This window comes from Ischnura elegans, chromosome 2 (genome assembly GCF_921293095.1).
Source record: "Ischnura elegans chromosome 2, ioIscEleg1.1, whole genome shotgun sequence".
Classification (NCBI taxonomy): Eukaryota; Metazoa; Arthropoda; class Insecta; order Odonata; family Coenagrionidae; genus Ischnura; species Ischnura elegans.
This window is the reverse complement of record NC_060247.1, coordinates 76,343,766-76,368,251: the sequence shown is the minus strand read 5'-3', so window position 1 is coordinate 76,368,251 and position 24,486 is coordinate 76,343,766. Positions and strand designations below refer to the sequence as shown.

At 40.6% G+C, this 24,486-nt stretch overlaps 1 protein-coding gene and 1 non-coding gene across 2 annotated transcripts in view; one reads left to right on the top strand and one right to left on the bottom strand.

The window, feature by feature from the left end:
• Positions 1 to 24,486, top strand: part of LOC124153992 — a 193,161-nt gene that overhangs the window by 79,208 nt on the left and 89,467 nt on the right. The window lies entirely within an intron of this gene.
• Trnas-uga lies at positions 1,482 to 1,554 on the bottom strand. The gene has a single exon. It is a non-coding gene; the product is annotated as a tRNA-Ser (tRNA).

Here is a 24,486-nt window from a genome sequence, read left to right as displayed (position 1 = left end):
GTTTCATGAACGTCCATTGCTGCTAACTGTTTTTCTAATTACTAGTCACAATGCATGAATATGTTATATAGTGGCAATATATATTTCCAGGTCCGATAGAAGCGAAAAATTAAGAGAGATGTTTTGCCGAACGGATAGATATGGGAATTCGTTTTTCCGCTAGTCTCAACTTCGTTAGAGCACTTCATTTTTTTTAGCTGTAAACGGCTGGTGTCCTAACACTCCCTGCCATACGCCTTTTAGGCGGCTTGCGGGGTATTATGTAGATGTAGATGTAGAATTCCTAAGTGTCTTTGTCAAGGGCGTAACCAGAATCAAAAGTAGAGTGGGTCAAGCCCTAGTCGTTCAAGCTCTAACACAGAAAAGGTTAAAGAAACCAAAATTTCAACAAAATTATTAGAGTGCTTTATTAGCTTTTAAAATTTTCTTGAAAAAAAAAATTTTTATTTTAATTAAATGTTTTACACTAATATCACTTTTATAGGATTTAAAGAAAATTTGATCAAAACTTCTGTTTTGAACTAAATTTACTCTTGCTTCTAGGGGGGTGGGCAACTGTACCCAGCTGCCCCCCCCCTCCCCCCCATCTGGGGTTTTCCCAGCTGGGTACGCTCATCATCTTTGCATTTATTTGATTATTTTTCTTTCCAGAATGGAGAGGAATAGTCACATGTGATTGACCTTTACATATTCAGTATTCTATGTTACCCTTTCTTTCGAGAGGTAAAATGCATTTTTGTACTGCTTTCAGTAGGAAAGTCGAAGACGAATTTAATCTATTCTCAACGATTTTTTGTTATAGTTCCCATAATCGTCGCTAATATGCAATATGAGCACGCCAAATAATGATAATCTGGTCAGACTATGTTACTAAGTTTTATTACTTACCATTTACTGGTGTCCTCATCTACATTAGCTCACGTTCATCGGAAAAGGCTCTTCTACTGCCGGCGCAGAAAGTATAACCACTCGGTTTTGAACGCGATTAGCTAAATAAAAAATGGGGGCACTGAAGTTAAATATATATTTTTAAACGCATTGAAATAGTTTTCTTATCATGAATTTAACCAAAAATGTACCCACTTTGTTGGTGCGTACAGATATTTTATTAGGTGACAATTGAGGACCAAACGTACAATTAAACGCAGTTGAAGTATGGATGTCGAACATACGCCGGAAGTCTCTACCTTAGCTATGTTGAGGATTGTAGCTCCTTGATTCCATCTTTCGCGCTGAAAAGATTCATTCGCCTAATAGTATATGGTGAATTGGTGATTAGATGATATTATTGCACTTACGTGAATATATTAGTGTGGCATCTGTTACGGCAATAATAATAAAAACTCAACAGATTCACAATAATTGTGTTATGTTTCTTATTTAGGTTATGAAACAATTATGCCTAGTTATGCTTCAGACTACGAGTCGCACTTTGAGGGAGTGTACCTATCGTGCGAAAGATCCACAGAGAAAAAATCATTCGCCTTGACCGGGATTCGAACCCGGATCCCCCGATTTCAGGTCGAGTGCTTTAGCCAGTTAAGCTACCGAGGCATCATTCTTCCCTGTGGATATTTTTCGGACACTACCGGACAAGGTTTTTACATAGCGTAAAATTAAGACATAACGAGACTGTGGGGGTCTTCACAAAGTAGTAACTGTGCCAAATATTCCCAATTATACCTCTTGCAGCCGACAATTTTGTATTTGGCCAGGAAAATAATTTCTAATGGTCTTTGAAAAAATATCACATAAATGAATAAAAAACTGGCACTATTCATGAATGAATAATGTGTGTGATAAATGGAACATTGAAAATGATTATTTTATTCTCTCTATAATCGACTCAAAAAAAAGTGTCTTTATGATTTCATGCCACGCATTAGGATAATATTATGTAAATTTTCTAAAATAAAAACAATTAACAAATAAAGAACATTATTCAATTACCAACAGTCGAGATTTTATTTGGAAATTGAGAGTGAATGTCAATGAGTGAAAGACTGTTCTAATTTCTTTTCAATTTCCCTATTTCGAGGTTAAAGTCATTGTTTCAGATGAGGAATCTTCTTCTCGAATAAGAGTCAATGAAGGTATCTTAACAAATACGATTGTATTTAAGTGTTAAATGATAAAATCACATCAGTGTCGTAGCGTGGGAGTGGGGAAGGTCCGGGGGGTCCGGACCTCTTCCCCCCTCCGATTACTTTGATTCATAAAAGAAAACAAAATATTGAAAAATCATGAATGTACAAAATATTTCTTTGAAAAATGAAGTTTTTTCGATCATGAAAAGTGTTAAAATTAGTTTAAAATCCTCTACTTTTGTACCATGTTTTAAGAAAATTTCCCCCCTGTTTTTGAACCCCCCCTCGAACGAAATTCCTAGCTACTCCACTGGATACAATCGCGATTTAAGGTTGAATTTTTGTGCCTCTTGAAATTCTCTAAGGTATCGAGAGTTGCGTTCTCCCTTTAAATAGCGTCCCGAAACAGTATTTTTTCCCAGTTTGGGCCCCACATATTTTTCCTTAATGGGTTTAAGACCGGATAAGAGTGAGAGAGAGAGAGAGATGAGCTTAAATTCTCTCTTTCCCAAAATTTGTGTTCCGAGGGTAAAAATTAATCCTCGGGAACGTTAATGTTTCTGAGAGGCCACTTGAGCAGATCATACTCTTGTCTGCGCAAAAACGCGGATGGAATTTATTTACCTAAGCGCCTTGTACCGCATTAACGGGGTCAGCAGCATCTTTAAATGAGATGGTTAATGGGGGAAAGGAAAGTGATATTCAGGATCTGCAAAAATTAATTTTTGTAGCATCAACAGCAGTATTTTGGCGTGATATTTTACCGCAGACTGAACTACGAACTAAATACTTGTAAGATAATTGGCAACGTGATCAAAATTTATTGCCTTTTTTTAATTGATGCTTGCCATTAAATTGGAACCTGAGATAAAAAATATAATTTTCAATAAGTTCTTAAATGTATCTCAAATTATAACAGTAAATTGTATCGAGGTCTAGGATCATTCAGAAGACGAAAAATGAGAAGAAAAGCCTGTTATGTGTATAAATTTTCGGCAAGTCACATGGAACTCACTTTATTTCACAAAAAGAACGTCTGGTGGGAGGGAGCATACAATTATTATACAGAATACCAACTGCAAATGTAGGGCTAAGCCTACCAACCCTTCAAATTGAACTGTTTTACACTTTCATGTACTAAATTTATTCCTCCATTACAAGGGTGTATTCTTGCTTTAATTTGTAATTGTTGTTTTATTTGTAATCGATTAGCAACGGGAACCGATATCAATAGTTGATCATTAATGGTTGCGAATATTTGTCATTAATCGAAAAATAGGGATTTTTATTATGGAGGAAAGCTGTGTAATAAATAATGATTTAATCTTAAGGAGATTGAATTTGGACGATAGAAAGTTCATGTTAGATTTTATTGAGTGTTTTAGCTTCAATACGAAGCCCATATTTTAGGGAATATAATAAAATGTGAAGGAACCCTTGACTCCTGCTAAACCCTGAATTACGACTTTGTGAAAATGAATGCCATAAGTTATGTTCAACCTAATGATATTTCAACTTCATCTCCACGTCCGTATTGCCTCTAGTCGGATAACCCTCGCCTCGAACGAAAGCAATGAATTTCTTGTGGATGGGATGCACACCAATGTAGTTGCGATCCATTGTTAAGGAGAGCAGTTTAAAGAACTTCAACCTTATCTTATCATCTTTTGAAGAGTTATGGCCGGCTCCCTCTCTCACGGTAACCCCACACTCTTTAAGGATTACCACCCACGGTCATCCCTCAAGAGGATTTACCCTTTCCGAGCGAACGAGAGAATTACGTTCCTACCATGTATTTTTATCGCAGAAACTTATCCTCTCTTTCCCTGGACGCGGAAATCTGCAGCGTATCGCTTTTATGACCATCGGAAGGCTAAAAATGAAATAAGACCCATTATCTTCACTTCCTAAGACTCTCCTTGGGAGAACTGAAGTGCTTATTATTACGAATTCATCCCCTTCCAATCTACTTTTTAACGGAAATTGAATTTGAAGGGGTGCGATCGTATTTGGGATAGTGAATCGAAAATCAAGAATTTTTTTTAATACATGCAATATGTCTACATCTCATCTACACAATACCCCGCAAGCCGCCTAAAAGGCGTGTGGCAGGGGGTGTTAGGACACCAGCCGTTAACAGCTAAAAGAATGAAGTGCTCGAACGAAGTTCGGACTAGCGTTTATTAAAGTCCTTTATGGTTCGAAGGAAAACGAATTCCCATATCTATCCGTTCGGCAAAACATCTCTCTTAATTTATCGCTTCTATCGGACCTGGAAATATCGTGTGGCTCCAATATTATGTTCTCAGTGTCCCTCCTAAAGATATCCATTCTCAATTGTTCAAGCAATCTAAGCCAAACGCACAGCCTCCGAGTCGCCAGTGGCTCCCAACCTAATTCGCTTAACATCTGGGTAACACTGTACGCCCGTAGCAGTTTTTGACGAAACGCACAGCCTTCCTTTGAATTTATACAGTTCGCGGATTAAGTCTTTCTGCACCGGATCCCATACGCTCGCTGCATATTCAAGGTGCGGTCGGATGAGAGCGAAATAGCACCTTTATTTTACTTTCTCATCCGAAAATCCTCCCACAATACGCTTGACGAATCCTAATTTCTTCAGGGCTATGCCACAAATATTCTTTCTATGTGTTCCCTTCGTGAGGTTCGAGGTTATCGTAACTCCCAGGTACTTCACTTCGTCTGTTGCTTTTATGTTAATACCATCCACTGCATAAACATGGTTAGAGTTGGACGAATTCCGCAAGAAATGTACCGTCATGCATTTGCTCGGATTAAGTTCGAGTCCCCACTCTTGGCTCCACAAATGAACGTTGTTTAGGTCAGATGATAGAATTTCATAGTCAGAGTGATCACTAATTTCGCGATAGATGACAGCGTCGTCAGCAAATAAACGTATTTTACTGCTAATGCGGGAGCAGAGATCATTAATGTATATAATGAACAACAGGGGGCCGATTACGCTTCCTTGTGGAACACCTGATGTATGGAGATTTGAAAAATTAATAAGCTATAATTAATTTGTTTAAAATTTATTTTTCATTTAATTCATGGACATTATGGACACATCATCTGGTTTAGTAATATCACCGACTTGCTGCAATATTTGTCTTCTAAATGTGATATTTCTGCAGAAACAGCGATGCCAATGACTTATTTAGCTGTTAAAGTCCTCATGTCAAGTTTAAGCGTCTTCTAATCTGCATTTAAAGCATTGAAATTTAGCTTCTATATAATATAAGTAAAATGATAAATCGCTCTCTAAGATTACATTATCCCTCTCTCTGCAAATCCGTTTTCTCTTTTCCAGCCATTGTGCACCGCTGAATAAGTTATAAATATAGGTTACAACGGGTAAAAATGTAGGATTTTGGAACACAACGTGCATGTAACGTGTAGTGTTGGCTGACCAGATACACTTCCTGACCTGATAGGCCAGGTAGACAACATACTTGTGAGGGGCAGATACAAGAATTGGGTGAAGTAGTGTGAGAGATATCCTGGATGTGATATAAATAATGATCACAACCTTGTACTTAAGGACAGCCTCTTCCGTTACAAGAAAATTAAAGACGACCAAACAGGAACAAATATGGATTATGAAACTGCTACGAGAGGAAGAAAATAGAGAAATATTCGCCGCAGCAGCCGATAGTAAACTAGGAAATGGGCACCGGAGATATAAGGGATGGACTGAAGAGGAACATCGCAGAAATTGCTGAAGACTATCTTGTGAGCAAGAGAGCTGATACGAAGAAGCCATGTATGACGACGTAAATAAGGGAGCTAATAGAAGAAAACACAAGAACATCAGAAATGAGGATGGGATGAATCTCAAAAAAAAAGGTTAGGAACCAAGTCAATCGTGAATGGAAGAGGGCTCGAGAGTATTGGATAGAAAGCTGCTACGAAGAAATCAACGGAAACATTGAGAAAGGACCGAAATAGCCAACTAACTGAAGAATCACTTGGGGGAATTAATACGGAAAACAACAGCATCAGGGATGCGAACAGGAATATACAGCTGGAGTGTGACGACATTGGGAGGCAATACATCGAAGAACTCAAGCAAGGGCCGAGGCAGCTGGATATGATGAAGGATGAGAGCGAGTTTGACGACGAAGATAGAGGTCCCACGAATTGAGGAGCAGATTCGAAATAGCTACAAAGAACGATGAGATGAAAAAAGCACTTGGAGCAGACGAAATCAACGGAGTAATCATAAAGGCCCAAGGAAGTAAAGCCAAGGGTATCTGCAATAAAATAATAGAAGATAGCTAAAAAAGTGGAAGGCAACCAGAGGGCTTTCAAAGGAGTGTGATACCAAAAAAAACAATGACTGAGAGATGTGAGGGGCAATGAAGCTTGAGTCCAGTGTCACATGCATCAAAAATACTTACGGGAATAATAAGCCGAAGGATGGAGGGGAAAATTGAAGATTACCACCTTGAAAACCAATGTGGATTCTGAAAGAAGAGATGAACTAGGGGAGCAATACGCGGCTTGAGAATCATGATAGAGAAAACAATACAGGTTAACAAGCCACTGGACATGGCGTCCTTCATTTTCATGCTGAATTAAGATATCACTGTTATTAGAACCACGTGATATTCACGGAATTCACATCACGTGGGCAAACTTTCTCAAATTCCTTCTTTTAACCAATTCATTTGGGAAGACTTTTTTTCCAAATGATGGAAATGTTTAAATGAAAACGCAAGAGGGCTTTCAATATCAAGGTCTCAAAAACCACGTGATTTGTGTCACCGTGGATTTTAATCACCTTCTAACCTCTTTTGGAAAAACAATTTTAATTTTGCGATTATCCTCGCGATTTGAGTTAATCCTCAGAGCGGATCAACGCCAATGATTTCCATGCCAACTTATCCATCGGTTTTCATCAACTTGCCCTCGGGGAGGAAGAGAGGAAAAGCTGCTTTTCCATCGTCGACTGTTGCAACGCGTCCAAGTGGGCGGGTATCAGATTTGCGTCGCCTTTTCACAAGATTAATTGCCGGATTACGTTATCGATCACCCCCGTAGGCAATTTTATATTCCCTCCTCCTACGCCAACCCTCTCTCTTGCACCGCCGAGAGGTCCCTATTCCCATTTTAGGGGAGGAGGGGCGCCCCCCCGGGGGTACACGCGGAAGTCCTCCATCTCCCCACTCGATCTGCACCGGGTCCCCCCAATTTCCGCATCTTCCTGGGCGACCGCCCTTTTCCAACAGAAATATTCCACCCTACGGGGATCCTCCCCCCATACGGCATCCCCTGAAAAACCCTTTCCCCTTTCATTAACCCGTCCCCCTCCACCCTTAGGTGCCTCTTTGTGAGGAAAAAAAAATCCCCCTCTGCAGCTCACGCTGTTTCCTCCGCCCCCAATACTCTCCCCTCCTTTCTGGCCCTTCATAACATTCAATTCCATGCCTTTTACTCTTACCCCGCGCGCCCCATAGTGGAGATTTTCCACCACCGCCTTCCCTCTATCTTCTCTTTATATCAAAACTCAGCCACCCACTACAGACTACGAGGAAAGTTCGACCCTTTCCATCTCTCCTTATTCAACCCCTCTCCATAAAGGAGAACGTACTTCCCTCCTATTTTAGTTCGTCATTCTTTCTCGTTTGCTCTTAATACTCGGTCTACTCAGATTATTTACCAACGTGTCTCCGCTGCATCTTCGCCAGTTCCGTTTAAGTTTTGTATAATCATCGTCATCATTAGTAAACAATCCTCAGGCTGATTTGACGCAGCTCTCCATTCCTATCCGCCTGCCATACGCGTCGTGGGTGAAGTTGGCTATTTTCAGAAAAAGTCGAGGGTGATAGTTTTTCCCTAAATTTGTTCAACTTTGGCCTCACAGATATTGTTTACGTGAAGGCACAGAAAAAAAAAGAATCTGGAAAGTTATGCACAATTTATTTGAGGCTATGTATGTAAAGTTTCAACTTCCTAGCTCAAAAAAATCGTTTTTGAGGTTTTTGGCAAGCTTTTTACGATTCCAGCCCACTGTGCGACGTCTTTATTCTCTTTTACATCCTCCATAACCTGTCCTCTGTAACTAAGTCGGAATCTTCCCTTGCCTTCTTCCCTTCCACTTATCCTTCTGCAATTGTTTTCATCAAGCCTGAGTTTGCCAAAAAGCCGTCAAAACTAAGTTGTCCCGTCTTATCCATGAGATATTTATAATACTTCTCTTCTCTCCCACTCTTCTTAGCACTTCCTCATCACTTACTCGGTCGATCCATTTTATTATTCATAATTCTTCGATAGCAACACATTTCGTATGCCTTTTACCCCGCGTGCTCCATAGAGGAGATTTTTCACCACCGGCTTCCCTCTTCTCTTTATATCATAACTCAGCCACCCACTACATACTACGAGGAAAGTTCGACCCATCCCGTTCCTCCTTATTCAACCCCTCTCCATAGTAGAGAACATGCTTCCCCCTATTTTCGTTCGTCATTCTTTCTCGTTTGTTCTCTCCCACTCGGTCTACACAGATTATCTACCAAAGTGCCGACGTTTGCGTGTACTATCTTGAAGGGAAAATGGTGTGTAAATAATTTTTAAACATTTTTATAAGCCCTGCGTTTTTTGTCCAACCGTAGGTCATGGGTTCGTATCCCGCCTGGGTAGGTGTTCCCGATCCAGGGCATGGATGTTTGTTTAGGGGTGCTTTGTTGATTCTTCGTAGTAAATGCCTTTATATGTTGTTCACAGGGAAGTTGGAAATAAATAAATAAATAAATAAAAATAACGCTTCTTCTGACGCGTATGATACCGCGTCCTGACAAATGTATGCGAAATATCTTCGCAATTTTTTATCCAGTTCGGTGTACGTTCTCCATCATCGTCATCATCGGTAAACAATCCGAAGGTTGGTCGGACACAGCTCTCGATTCCTATTCGCTTTCCTTTTCATTGTGACGTATTTATTGACTTTTATATCCTTTATAACCTATGTAACTCATTCGGGGCCGTCCCTTGCCCTTCTTCCCATTCACTTGTCCTTTTGTAATTGTTTTCATCAAGCCATCATGTCTCATAATGTGCAACTATATTGTCCCGTCTTCTCCTTAAGGCTTTTAGAAGACTTCTCCTTTATTCCACTCTCCTTAGCACTTCCTCATTACATACTCGGTCGATCCATTTCATATTCCATTCATCATTCTTCGCTTGCACCGCCTATAAAATGCTACCCTCTCTTGTCTTCTCTGCTGCCGTCAACATCCATGCCTCTATTTATAATCTATGCTTCGGCATACTACTGTTAGGGTAATAAATGTTTTCCGCGTGTTGTGAATATTAATTCAGTTTCCTATTTCATCTACAGCACTCCTTGGTAGTGCTACGACGTATTATTTCTGTGAAAAAATCGCTGTGTTGTAATTTTAACCGTGCGTTCGTTACATAATTTCCGGCACCAGTGATCCTATGTACCTACTGCTGCAATCACGTAATCTCCGACATAATGCGTAATGCGAGGGACATTTTCGAAGTTCCTTTGTTACTGCGAGCAAGAAACGCCGGAAAAGAACTTACCTCGTAAAACTACTGTCGAAATTTTGTATCATTATGACGCATTTCATTTCATACATAGTATTAAAATTGGGATACAAATATGTGTGCAACTAACGGCTGTGCTATGATTTCTTATTTTTATTAATTCGTGCTTTATGTTAACTTTTATCGCCCCCTTTAAAAAACATGGCCATGGTAATATATTTTATGTTTCAAACGTGGTCAGAAAAATTACAGTATATTCTGAAGAATGTTTCTCTTTCCATTTAATTGTTCTTTATTTTAAACATCTCTGGGAAGAGGAGGTGATAGGCCTTCATACATTCTCCCCCGATCTAGAGCACATATGAATAATTTTTATCTATTCTACCGCATAGAACTGCTACGTTAAACGTATCGCTTTTTTATTTTAATTCTTTAGCGTATGATTTACAGCAGTTCTACACGAATCAATGCCATGACATTTTTAAAAAGTTATAATTCCACCTATATTCCTTATGCATCTATTAAATATTTATTAACTTGGTATATACCCGATGTTAACAACATGAAGTGAAATTTATGCAACATGGGTTTCCTATTTCATGTTCAGCATGTTTGGATCTATTTTTCATCTACGCTGGAAAATGCGGGCCCTATGTTGTTTTGCTTTTTTCTCTCATCTATCTATTCTCTCGTACCGACCACACGATTCCATCCCATTCCATCCGCTCGACGTATTTTATTCACAGTTTTTTTTTCGTATTGCATTCTCCTTTCTCGCTCTGTGTTTTTTTCACCAGGGAAGGAAAAACATGACACTCTCTCTATAATATTTCTGTTCTCCAGTCTGCTTATTCACTTGTTGAATTCGCTATTACGCATTGGCCAACATTAGAAAAATGATTGTTATGCTTCTTCTTTTGCATTTCACTTTAAGATACCGCTACGTTTGAATTATCGCTCTTTTTATAGAATACATGCAGTAATATTTGTAGAAATCTAGTCATAATAGAATGGTTTCCTATTTTTTTACTGCCTAAATCGAAAGATTATTACTTCTGGAGTAAGCATTTCACGCTTTTAGATTTTTAAATGACGATATCTATTTTTCGCGATCAAATGAAAAGTGAAAAATTTCAAGCGCGCGAAAACGCGACGGCTAAGTATGTATGCTGGGAAAAGCCCGTGTGACATCATTCTGGTTCCAGCAGCCGCCATGTGAGACTACCTTGGTGCGAGGTATGAGGGCCGCTACGATGCAGGCTGCTAGCACGTAGCAGAGTACCCTGCTAGTGGGTAGCATTTGGCTTAAATAAGGATTATTAATACGCGAAGGAAACTTTCCGACCTTAGGCAATTATAATAGGTGATTATTAAGAGATGTTTTCCTGAGATCTGTGCCTCATGCATGCATTGGTAATCTCAGACGATGTAAAACTCCTATCTACTCGTATAGAATCTAGGTCCCTGTGACGTCACGTAGAGTGGCATCGCATGGGCGCCAATCTGGCCTTTTTCAAATTAGGTTAAAATTGACCATTGACATTCGGCTGAACTGGGATTTCTAAAACCAAATAATTTGTATATTATGAGAACAGTGATTGTTGGTAACGAATCGTAATCAATGCCTTTTGTTTTCTTTCATGAAGGAAACTACCCTATTCTGTCAAAATTGCGTCCAATTAATATGTGTGCCCGATGTTATCAAAATGTCGTTAAATCCAGTACGTTTGATGTCATAGTCACTGTTCAGCAATCCTAAGGTTGGTTTGACACAGCTCTCCTCTCGATTCACCCATCAGCTTATCTTTTCACACTTATGTATTTCTTCTCTTTCACATCCTTCTTTATCTGTTCGATATATTTCATTCGAGGTCTTACTTTCCCGTTCGTGCCATCTACTTGTCCCTCCACGTAGAAATCCAGTCCTAATTCCATCAACATTGCGTATCATTCGAGCCCAATGTTAACTACACGTCGTGAAATTTATGGAACGTTTTCGTTTCCTATTCCATCGACGTCACTCGTGGATCTGTTTTTCATCTACGGTGGAAAATGCGGGCCCGAAGTTGTTTTGTTTTTCCTCTCTCCCATCTTTCTAATCCATTACATTGACCACACTATGCGGAGTTCTCCCCTGTTCCGCGTCCGCACGGAATTTTATTTTCAGTTTGTTTGCGTGCCTTGTTACATTCCCCCTTTTTCGCTTCCCTCATTCTTTCACTCGGGGTGGAAATGTTTTCGCGCGCGCGCGCTTCTTTTTTTTATTCGGAATGACGGACGTCGTCCGCTCGCATCTGTGGATCCCCTCGTCGGCCGTTTTTCGGTTTTTGCCTCTCTTTCTCTCTCCCTGCTGTCCAGAATACCCGACAGGAGTGTAGGTGTGCTCAAATAGGGCGCGCTTCCTCCGCCCTTAAAAAGAGTGGTCGCCCAGCGTACACACGGAGGGGCCGTCTCTCCCGGCCGCGATATTAACTCGAACGTCCCCGCCTGTTATACATTTTTATGCCCGCTTCCCCTCTCTACTCCGCGTGCCGTGTGATCTACGTGGGATGGAGTTGTAATTTAGGTGGTCGCTCAGGGCGTTAAAAACGAATGCGTGTATGTACGTACGTTTTTGTTTGAACGAGGGGAACATTGTTGTGGTGACCCCATGAAGTTCTTTTTATTTCCCGCCTTTCTCACAGCGCCACGGTCTCCAGTCGGATATTTGGTGGTTAAAGGGTGTCGACCCTGCGAAAACATGGAGGTTGGGGTTCCCCCACCGCGAATGTTCGTCGATAGAAATTGGAGTTGCGATGTGTCTCGGAGGAGTTTCTAAGCATGGTGATTCGTTTCTGGGCAATGTTGTATACGTATGTTCTGAGGATGGGTCAGTTTCACTTTTTTTTGCCGGTTCCGTTTCCTTTTCGATTCCAATACCGTTTCGGTTCCGATTCCTTTTCGGTTCCGATTCCGTTCCGGTGATTCGTTTGTGGGCAATGGTGTGTACGTATGCTTTGAGGAAGGGTTGGTTTCACTTTTTTTGTCGGTTCCGATTCCGTTTCGATTCCGATTCCGTTTCGTTTCCGATTCCGTTTCGGTTCCGATTCCTTTTCGGTTCCGATTTCGTTCCGGTTCCTATTCCTTTTCGGTTCCGATTCCGTTTCGGTTCCTATTCCTTTTCGGTTCCGATTCCTTTTCGGTTCTTGGAATCGATTCCCAGTCCCGGTTCTCTCTTCCACTTTTTTGCCGACTCCTTAATTGTCGGTCTCCTTGACGGCGGAGAAAGTCCTCGCCTATCATACCGAATGTTCTGGGTTCGACTCCAGCCTGGAGAAATTACCCCTATCCACGGCATGGATGTGTGCGACTGTCTATTGATAATTGTCGAAACTCCCGATGTAAAGGCCTCATTGTGCTGTTTTCGGGGGTAGCTGAGATAAATAAAATATGGATTAATTATTTTCTGGTATCGGTTCTCGGTTTTGGACGTGCTGAGTGATGATAAAAGGGATTAGATTTCCATCTCCGAGCCATCGCGGAGAATGATCGCGAGAATCAGTCATTTTCTCCGTCGTCCTCCGAGCGATCGCTGCCAGTGGCTGGGGTAGGGAATCATCACATGGGTCCAGGGAGTGTAGTATACTTCTCGAGAGAGAGCGGCGTTCTACATTGTAAACTGTTTTAAAGAGCTACTCTCTTCGATAAATACAACTCAAGCGTCTCTCACGTTTGAGACTTGTAGCCATGAATTTGCATATACACTCCCTTAACTCCATTACATGGATACCAAAACTATTAAGCTGGTAAAAATTTTAAAAATTTAATAAAGTATTTGAGTGTGTCATGACCCCTATCCCCCCCTAAATACGCCACTATTCGCTGGAGCTATCCCTCGCAAGGGATGGAAAAAATGATCGTGTGATTCACGCTTTACGAACTCGGGCCACTAGGTCACTATTCCATTTCGCCCCAAAGCTCTCTTTCCTCATAATCACATTCGCCCGCATTTTAAAGTGGTCGAAGGCAGGGGAAGGCGACCTTAGACATACGAAACTCTGCATTCGACTTGGCCGCATCTCTGCGGTCTTTTCGACCACAATAATGTGGCATACCCTTGCCGCGATGCGGCAAATGCTTAGAGCCTCCTTCAAAGTGCTGAAGTAGGCAAGCCGTTGGGATTATAGGGAGACATCAGCACCAACCCGCATACCTGTCACGCGCCTACCCACAAGATCACCGCTATGATTTCTGCCTCTAACTCTTATGTCTCTCTCTCTCTCTCTGTCTCTGTATTGTCGATTAGATACGCCCCTTCCCTTGCGATACGGGTCGGCCAAGGATATAGGGTTTGCAGAAAAGTTTCTCGGGTTTTCCACCGGTTGATGTCGTCCATGTCTCCCGACGTTTCGATCCGCGACTTGCTGATCATCCTCAGGGGATCTTCATTCGGAAGACCTTAACCGGTGGAAAACCCGAGAAACTTTTCTGCAACTGATACGCCGGGGAAACCTAAGATCATATATAGCGTTTGCTTCACACTTATAAGCTCACTACACTTGCTTTACTGAAAAAGAGATTTTAATTAATGAATTTATTTACTTATTTAATGCAGTCCAAATAGAGCACTGGCCAATTACAAAGGACTCATAATAATAATGGAAACGATTAACAACTTGTAAAAAAACGCAGACAACAATGAACAAAATAATATTCAACACTATTATTAAATGACAAACAAAGAATGGTAGTATTCCCTGGGTGGTGAGAAGAGAAGAGGGGAGGAAATTACGATGGAGATGGCGCAGGGCTGATGGGGGATGAAAAATTGGGAACACATTTTGAGTAGGAATTTTTTATTTAATTGCTGGCCTCAGTGGCGATGGGGTGATCTCCTCGTCTGCGAAACCGAAGATCGCGGATTCGAGTCCCGCCTTGGTAATTTATCATTAGCATGGATATTTGTGCATTTTGAATTCTTAAAAGTTATTAAAATCCCGATGTAAAGGCCGAATAGTACTGTTTTCGGAAGGGTTGAAATAAATAAAATAAATCTATAAATAAAGTTTGGTCAAAAGTGTTTTGTTGGATAACAGTTTAGCGCCTGATATATTTAGTAAGTTATTTTTCCCTTATTTCCAGTAGCCTGTATTTTAAGTTGATAGTGTGAGTAAAAGAAAAGAAAATTGGTCTATCTCACTGTACCCAAGTTTTTCTGTGACAGCCTATGATTTGACTCTTATGCTTGTGTCGTCTTCATTTGCATAAAAATTTCGGACATCTACTTACTCAATATCATGGAGGGGATTAAAGATTATGGAAATAGATGGGGGAAAGAGAGGGATCGTGGCTTTTCGGAAAATCGCTGAAAGGGTATTACGAATAAACAGGGGCGCCGACTTATAAAAAATATTGGGGGGCCCATATCGGATGTCTTGCCCCGGGAAGAGGTTAAATTCAAAGTGTGTCGCAGCACCGAAACACTACCATGATTCACACCACTTGATTCAGCTAACCTGCTTAACCTTATAATTATTTATTTCAACACACATCGTTGAATTTATTTTAAAGGTAACTATCGTCAAACATGGGAAATAAAAATAACAAATATATTTATGTGACTTCACAAAGCATAATATAAATTAATTATTTTCTTGAATTATTGAGGGGGCTCCGCCCCCCCCAAACGAATCTTTGAGGGGGCTCGGGCCCCCTCAGGCCCCATGGAGTCGGCGCCACTGCGAATAAATCTATTTTAATTACGATAGTAATTTAATTGAATTATATGTTGGTTCACTATCTGATACAAAGTCTATAAATTTTGGTGAATTTTTTTGTGTCTAAAACTGTGCTCGAGAAAACTTTCCATGAGTATTGGTGGAGAGAGGGAATTTTCGCAGTAGATTGACTTATCTTACCTTTTACGAGGTAATCTTCGACCTAGGGTCATTTCGGTGGAGGGGTATAAATGAGATAACCTTGTGCCTTAGTTCTTAGTAAAAGAACTAAGGCATGAGGTTAGTTCACGAAAAAGTACAAATCTACTCACTGGGATGTCCCAATTCGCTACCCATCTTCGGGAGGAAGGCCACCAAGCGGATTTTACCCCGGAATTGCTGCACCGAGTCAAAAAAGGAACACAGCTGGACATCAGAGAACAGTTGGAAATTTTAAAAATTGTAAAGAGGAAAGAACCCATTGCTAATGACCACCTTTTCCCTTTCCACTCCCCCCTCCTTGATATTCCACCATTACACCCCAAAAAATCCTTGTGACGCCAACCCACGCTCTTCTTTGTAACTACCTCTGGTTTTTCCCCTATCCCTTCCCTCCTTCACCATTCCCGTCACTTACCTCTCCCCTCTCCCCTTCCCCTCCAATCACCCGACCACAGAGTATATATACCGGCAAATTCTGATGTGTATCACTAGTCTTGAAAATGGTACAGTGTAACCGAAACTAGTCGGCAATAAAGTGTGTGTTTTTTGTAGAAAAGCTAAGAAATTTCCTTCCAAACATTAAATATGGAATTCTACAAAGTAAAGGCCTCAACAATTCAGTGCATTTTTTTATTTATGAAATACGCTAGTGACTTTGGAGAATGTTTATTAATAATGAATGTATTATTATGGTTGATTAATGTGTGAGAGAATATGTGCAAGCGTTATCCTTGGGTTAAATTTTATGCGGTTTCGGATATGTATGTAGGTACACGTAAGTTACGTGTACCTTGGCGAATAGTTAATATTGGAAGGTATCTTAAGTTCAGTTTTCGCCTCGGAACATTTTCCAGTGTTCGACAGGGTGCGCACAAGGGTCACGGGGACAAGGGATACATCAAATCCGTTCCGTTTCCCCTTCAACGCCTTCCTCCTCACCCCGTCACCTCATGCATTCGCTCATTCAATCATATTTCCCACCGGCCGCCGCCTTGCCCTCCGCCGCCCGGGATCCGTGATTTTTTTATTTCTCTTCAATCGCGCACACTCACACTCTCGTAGGTACCTTGTCCTCGCCTTTTCTCCGCCCAGCACGGGCCCCTCAGGGGGAACCCTCACGCGGATGCCGCCGACCCCTTCTTGCTCGACCCCCCGCGATGCGTCCTTACGCGCGCGTCGTGTAGTGTGCCCCCTTTTAAAACCTCACTCACCCCACTACCCATCACTTCTAAGGCACATACGTCCTAACAAGGGCTCCGAAATTGGTTAATGGGAAGCAAAAACACAGCGGGGTCCCATTTGACGTGGACACGCCCCCTTTCTCGCTTCGTCCCAGGGATTCGAATCTTTAGGGTGGGAGGGTTTTTTTTGGTAGAGAAAGGGGTCAAATGTAGGGGAGGGGGGACTCGGCGACCCTTCAGGGCATCGGGAATAAATATGACTGTCTATACACGCGAGAGAGCGGGAGATGAAAAAGTCACAACGTGACAAAAGTTTGTTCAACATGAAAGACCACCCGTGGTGCTTATTTTTTTTTTAAGGGTACCTACCTCGCGGACGGGAATGTTCGTTGTGAAGCGTGGCGAGAGATGTCACCACGTCCACTCCAACGTTTCCCGCCCATCCTTTCCGCCTTTGAAGCTCGCGCCAACCCCGCCTAACCCCTCCGACGACCAATTCTACTTTCCACTTCACCTCCTCCAACCTTTTGAGGGCAAACAACTTTGATTTAAACTCACTCACTCCGGCTTCGCTCCCCCTTTTCTGCGTGTTCAATCACCCCTTCCCAAATCTCACACACTCCGCGGGGCCCTGCGGCCAAAGGGCTAACCGTGGATTTCGCTCCATTTCCACGGTCGCGCTTCCCTTGAATCTCTCTCTCTCTCTCTCTGTATATACATACGACTGACTGACTCCCTGCTTCGTCCTAGCCATGGCTCGTTATGACCTCTCACTCGCCTCTGTCTCCCTACCCTTTCACCTTTGCTCGCTCCCTTTGATAACTCAGTGGGAGGATGTTCAGCGAATCACAATCGGGAGGGAGAAATGTGATTTTTTTATAACGAAAACGAAGAAAGACAGTTCTAAAAATAAATATACGTCCAGTCAACCGAAGAGCTGGATTTTGAGGGGAAACTTGAATTTCGTGAAGAAATTTCTTCCTCTTTCAATGTATTGGGGAGGAGCTAAAGGAAAGATTAAATATTAGATCGGCGACTGATTTTGGAACAGTCAAGATTAACGCTTAAATTCATTAAACTTTGGGTTCGAAAATTTATACAAACGGCTTGATTTGCTTTATTATTTCTATTTTTCATATATGTATTTCATTAATATCTAAGTTCTATTTATTCGATTTCCAAAAATGTATGATTAAACGCTGTAGCAATTTGGGAAATAGACTTATATTCCTTATTGGATTGGTAGACACGCTCGAACTTGACACAATTATCCAACTACAACACGAAAGACCACCTGATGAAGACAATTGTTGAGAGACTAATAGGAGGAAAGAACGGAAAAGGAAGAACCAGAACGAAATATATGGAACAAGTAAATAAGGTTATGAATGAGAAGAAACACGTAGGTGTGTAAATATCATTGAAAGGAGAATTGAGTGGAAAGTTGCGACAAACTAATATTAGGATTTTTGACCAATAATATTGATCCAACTTCGCTGTCCTGTAACTTTTTCATTGATTGTTGTTTTACCATATTAAATTATTATGCTGTTGTTGTTAAACTATATTAAATTATTATGCTATTTTTGTTATGATTGGTTAGAAAATACGTGTTTCACTAATCGCCAAGGGTACAATAAATATATCGAATCAGAGAGTGTTAGGTTGTAAGTGTTATTTTTTGCGTCCATTTGACGTGGAATGACCCTATCATGTTGGTACACACGATCCCACTTTTATGTACCGCTGAAGATAAATCCCTCCATAATGGCAGCATTGTAAGGGAGAAAATTGCGGCGGAAAAAAAGGTGGCGGTGGAGAAAATCCTGGTATTATTTCGTAGCAAGGAAAACTACATCCCCATTCAACCATTTCCAAGCGAACGAAAAAAACGCATACACGAGACCCTTGGCATCATAAAATGGGGTTCAGGATAATGCGAGCACCCTCTAAATATCAGATTTATAAATTTTAAGTTTAGTAGATGTTCCCGAGCGCGTGGAAATTTACGCGGCGCCAACGGCTTTACCACGAGAGAGAGAAATAGATATGAGTCCTTCCTCTATTGATAGATGGCCTTAGCGGACCTCTGAGTCGGAAAATCCCAGAACGTGGGAAAGTTGTGGGCTCACTTCGGAGAGGGATGAAAAGGGCCGTGTTGCGCTACAAGCACAGAGTCCCTCTTTTTTATACGAAGAGGCTCGGTTCTCCGTTTATCCCCATAAAAGGATTTTGGACCCAAAATGTGCCCGAAAATTTTGTCAAGGACTTAGCACGCATGCGCGAACGTTTAGACTAGGGATCTCATTAACTTCAACAATGAAAGGAGAATGTGTGTAGGAGTCCTTAGTAAGTGGAGTGGTATATTAGCTACCTGTTCGGGTGCCCGAGACCACATTCCCATTTACGTACTTAAATGTTTGTATCAGGAGTTCATACACTTACTTTGGGTCTACACTTTGGTAACGTACCAATTCATGAGAAATAGAAAACTGGACGTACTTCATTCGACGCATTCCATTTGTGAGATCTAACTTTGAGACCATTCTCGTCTGCGTAGGCTTATTACCTCTGCATATTCCTGTCATAATCCTATATTAGTTTCTCAATTAAAAACAATTTTTAGCAATTACGTACAATTCAAGATAAGACGATCTATACAACCACCAAAAATTGGGATAGTTAAATTTTAATGAGCGGAGTACCGATCTCATTAATGTTTTTACATGCATTTTTTAAATAATGTCTCAACCGTCTGATTGATATTCATCTCATTTAACTAAAAATAAAAACGCTTACAAAATGTATGCAATAAAAATTAAAGACTTACTTCCAAGATGGTCCCAATTGTAAATTATAAAGAGGGGATAAATTATTTTTCAAATTCGCAATATTTTTTATTCATTTTGTTTGACATGAATAATTTATATAATTTCCGCCTGAAATATAGGAATAACGTTTAACTCTTTCTGTGTAGCTTCCATCCTTGGCTTTAAATCTTCTCCGTAATTCTTAGTAATTTTTGTATCTCTATTTGCTAATGTTTCAGGTAGCCATTGTATAGCGAACTCCAGTGTAGCATAATCATCGTCTTCTCCTACCGTAACTATACTGAATAACTGTTCCCCCAAACTTTTTATTTGTCTTTTACGTGACTCTATTGATTCAACATTTGGCCTTCTTTTGTTTCATATCATCGCCATTTCTGCCTATTCTCACCGCTATGTTGTTTTCATCTTCCGAGGTTATACTGCAAACCGTAAATTAGTACGGTAATGAAACCCTATCAACTTTTATTGCTTGCTATTGACACATTACTTGCGATATATATGACATATTAGTTGTAGCTATATATCTTATTCTTGAGCTCGGAAAAGGAATGGACCTTCAGTGGACCTTTTGAAGTCAATGGTTAACCCATTTGAGCACACAGTTGCATTGAGAGAAACTTTGTGAGGGACAGTGATGTAATCGACGTACTCAGTTGAAAGTCTTACTTTGGAGATCTAACTTCGCGTCCATTCTCGTCTGACATAAGCAGCCTTATTACCTATGTGTATTGCTGCCACAATAAAGTATTAATTTCTTAATTGAATGTAGTTTTCGGCAATTGCGTAGAAATTAAGATTAGCTAATTTATGTAACCATGTTATTTTGGTGTCAGTTTAGATTTTTCATCCCTTCCACTGTTGGGGCACGGGTTTTCCTTTTAAAGCAGCGTCCAGGTAACCTCGCATAACACTCTTCATACTTCTGTTATTCCCCTCTCTCAAAACAATGATATCTTATTCCGTAATTTAAAAAAAATTAAATGATTTTTATAGCTGTTTCGATTTTGACTAGGCTATATAACTTCCTGAGTTTCCAGGGTTCAAAATTATGTGAATATGTTCGGCTGAGTTTCTCATGAAAGGGAATCGATTGAGAATTACACATCTTTTTAGGTACTGCGTAACTGAAGTTTTTGAGATAAAACAACGTAACGTCGCATCTCAAAACCTTTATTTATTCCTTATCCTGGAATGCCTACCGGATCAAAAGCTTTACTCCTCTCGTTTATCTTTGCGGTTAGTCTTCCTTCCGAGTTCTTATCTCACATCTGAGCAGACTGAAACGGTCTGGATTAGGCGTCCTCCTCACAATCTGGTAACTTTTCGTACTTCCTGTTTACTTGGAAAAGGCCTTTCTGTCGCAATTACCCATTAAGGGTTTTTCCGAAGCGATTTCTTGAACTAAACACTTAAACATGATTCTAACCGGCATTCTAGTTCAAGTTGGAATTATAAGGAACAGCGTAGAGCAGATATTTTTTACTCGCGGATTTGGCTCAGTAAAAATTATTTATTTACTCAAATTATGTTGATTAATTAAAATCAGGGCCCAGCTGTGAAGAAGCAAGAATTAAGAAAGGAGTGCGACAAGGCTGTACATTGTCACCCGTAATTTTCAACGTTTACATTGAAAAAGCCATTAAGGAAATCAAAGAAAAGGCATTGGGAGTGAATATCCATGGAGAAAAAATAAGCATGCAAAGATTTGCCGATGACATAGCCGTTATAGCAGAAACAGAGAAGGATTTGAAAAATATTCTGGTTAATATGGGTAGGGTAATGAGTAGATATCAACTGAAAGTAAGCACGAAGAAAACCAAGATCTTAGTATGCAGCAGAAGAGAAGAAGTCAAGACCAACATTAAAATAGGGAGGCAAAAACTGATAGAAGTGGATGAATTCTGTTATTTGGGAAGCAAGATAACTAGTGACGGGAGAAGCAAGAAAGAAACTATCAGCAGAATAGCCCAGGCGAAGAGAGCATTCCACCAAAAGAGAGACCTGCTTACAGCGGGAAACTTAAATATGGATGTAAAGAAACAATTTATAAGAACCTACATCTGGAGTATGCTCCTATACGGAAGTGAGGCATGGACAATGACCGCAGCGGAGAAAGCAAGGATAGAGGCCTTTGAAATGTGGTGCTACAGAAGAATGATGAAAATCAAATGGATCGACCGAGTTAGTAACGAGGAAGTCCTAAGAAGGGTAGGAGAGAAGAGAAGCCTCATGAAAACCTTAATAAGAAGACGGAACAACCGTATAGGCCACATCTTGAGACACGATGGCCTGATGAAGACAATCGTCGAAGGACAGGTGGAAGGCAAGAATGGAAAAGGAAGACCTCGAACAAAAAATATGGAACAAGTAAAGAGAGATGTGAAAGAGAAGAAATACGTAGGAGTGAAAAGATTAGCTGATAGGAGAACTGAGTGGAGAGCTGCGTCAAACCAATCCTAGGATTGTTGACCAGTGATGATGATGATGATGTTGATTAATCTTGATATGTTGAAACTCTCTTCCATATTATGCTCTCACATGTAGTAACCGTTTTTGACCACAGCCTATTTAGACAGTAGCCTGTTATCACTTGAGTATGAATTTCATGAGGAGATTGCTTTCCTGTGAACATAACTGAATATTTTCCCACAGAATAGCATATGTGAGCTAGTTTAGTTTAGTAAGTTCTTGATTTGAATATTTATTTTGTGGAAGCAAAACGCTAAATGACATAAGGAATATGTATAATGTTTTAATAAGACAATTTCATGTATGTCGTGTGTAATTAGCGTCACCCATGAACGAGCTGACCTATCACTGAACTTGTTTAAGCTTTCTATGACCTGATTGTTACAGAAGGCTTTAATGCATATTAATCTGAAGTGATTTAATGGCTATGATTAAAGTAGAAATGAGTATTTTAAGACGCATAATAGAGCTAATTTTCAGGGGCAATAATATTTATTTCAGTAAGCTTATTTTTCTCTAAAAAACAAAACTTTTCTTTGGATGAAATTTGAACAATATTTGAAGTCTGAATTTAAGATATTGAGACAACGATGTGACTAGCCTCTCCATTTCAAAATCTCTTCAGCACTAAATTCATGTGTTCTAATGAAAAACATTAATATAGTAGGGAAAATTTTGGCTATCTTCAAAAAAATCAGTATGAGTATGATAACATACGCTAATCCTAATGCTGCAGCAAATTGCCTTGGACATTTTAAGGCAAGATCAACGCTTTTTTTCCCCTTAGCTAAATGAAATTGTGGTACTGTCATTTTACAAGGGTCAAATGAATTGCTGCAGCGGAACACATTCCCCGAATTCTACGCGCGAACTTTTCCGTTACCAATATTTTTCTCGTAATGACTGTAAAAGTATTTCCCTACGCACTGAACCAATTCCTCATGTAAAAATATTTTTTTGTCGCTCAGTATATGTCCCTTTTTTTCTCTAAACGAACTATTCCTGCGTATTCGTAATTCCCTTCCAACTACTTGTTGAAAAAAAAGAACGAGGGAAAAGAGGTCTTTCGGCTTATTCACCCCTGGGAGATGAAAGGGAGGCTTTGATACAAAAAAAAGAGACAAACTCTTCCCGCACTCTGCTCGCCCATTCAGTCACCAGGGACCTTTTCATCGTTCACGTCTTCCTCCCGTACCTCAACTCCCTCCCATTATACTCATCGCTCACGTCCATTACTACAACCACCTCCCGACTTATCATTATTATGATTATTTTTTTTCTTCGTTCGAGGCGCAAATCCCTCCCGCCGTGGGAGCCTCACTTATCGGCCCCTTTCACATTAACAATTGTCGTGTCTTCTTCCCATCCTTCCTCTTTCTCTCTTTTACATTCCTCTTGTTTAGCCCTTACCTCCCTTTCGCTCGCCTTTTACCATTTCCCCTCCTTCCGTCCACACCCCCTGCCACGCATCCCTCGTGCTCACGCTGTGAGCGGCACAATGCTTAATTGGATACGAGCGAGTCGCGAACAACTGCGTTCCCTTTTCCACCGGGCGTGATTGCGCCCCCTCCCCTCCCAGTCGACCACCACTCCCCTCCTCCCCTCCCACCACCCCCCGCTGCGCCAGCCTCTTCCGCATCACTCCTTTCCGAATGGTCGTATTTTGTCATTTTTTCGATACGAATTACCCTCTCAAAAGTTTCTTTATCATATTTAAATTTACAAGGCATATAAAGTAGGTTTATCGGCATTATCCTCATTCTTAAAAGTAACAGTTGAAAAAAAACGATGTTACATTTTCAAGATGGAAACGGAGGCGAATTCTAACATCGTCATCATCATTAGTGAACAATCCTAAGATCGGTTTGATCCCTTAATAGCTCAGTATTTCTTCTCTTTTACATCCTTGATAATCTGTCCTATGTAACTCATTCCGAGACGTTCCTTGCCCTTGTTCCCTTCCACCTATCCTTCTACGATTGTCTTCATCAGGAAATGTTGCCAAGTAAGTTGTCCCGTCTTCTGCTTAAGGTTTTTTTGGAGGTTTCTCTTTTCTCCCACTCTTCTTAGCACTTCCTCGTTACTTACACGGTCAATCCATTTTATCTTAATCATTCTTCGGTAGCAGTGCATTTCATGTGGTTCCACTCTTGACTTCTCTGTTGCTGTCAACGTCCAAGCCTCGCTTCTATAGAGAAAGATACTCCACATGTAGCATCTTATGAATTGTTTCCTTGCTTATATGCTTGTATTCTCAGCTGTAAGAAGATTCTTCCTTTTGTAGAATGCCCTCTTCGCCTGCGCTTTTCTACTGACTATTTCTTTCTTGCTTCGTCCATCGTAGGGAATTGTAACAAAGCTCTACTATATATACCCTAATAATGGGAATACGATAACGTAAGTAGTAAGCAAGTCATATTTTGATTTTTTCGTTTAGAATTAGTCGCTCATAATTTATTGTAACATT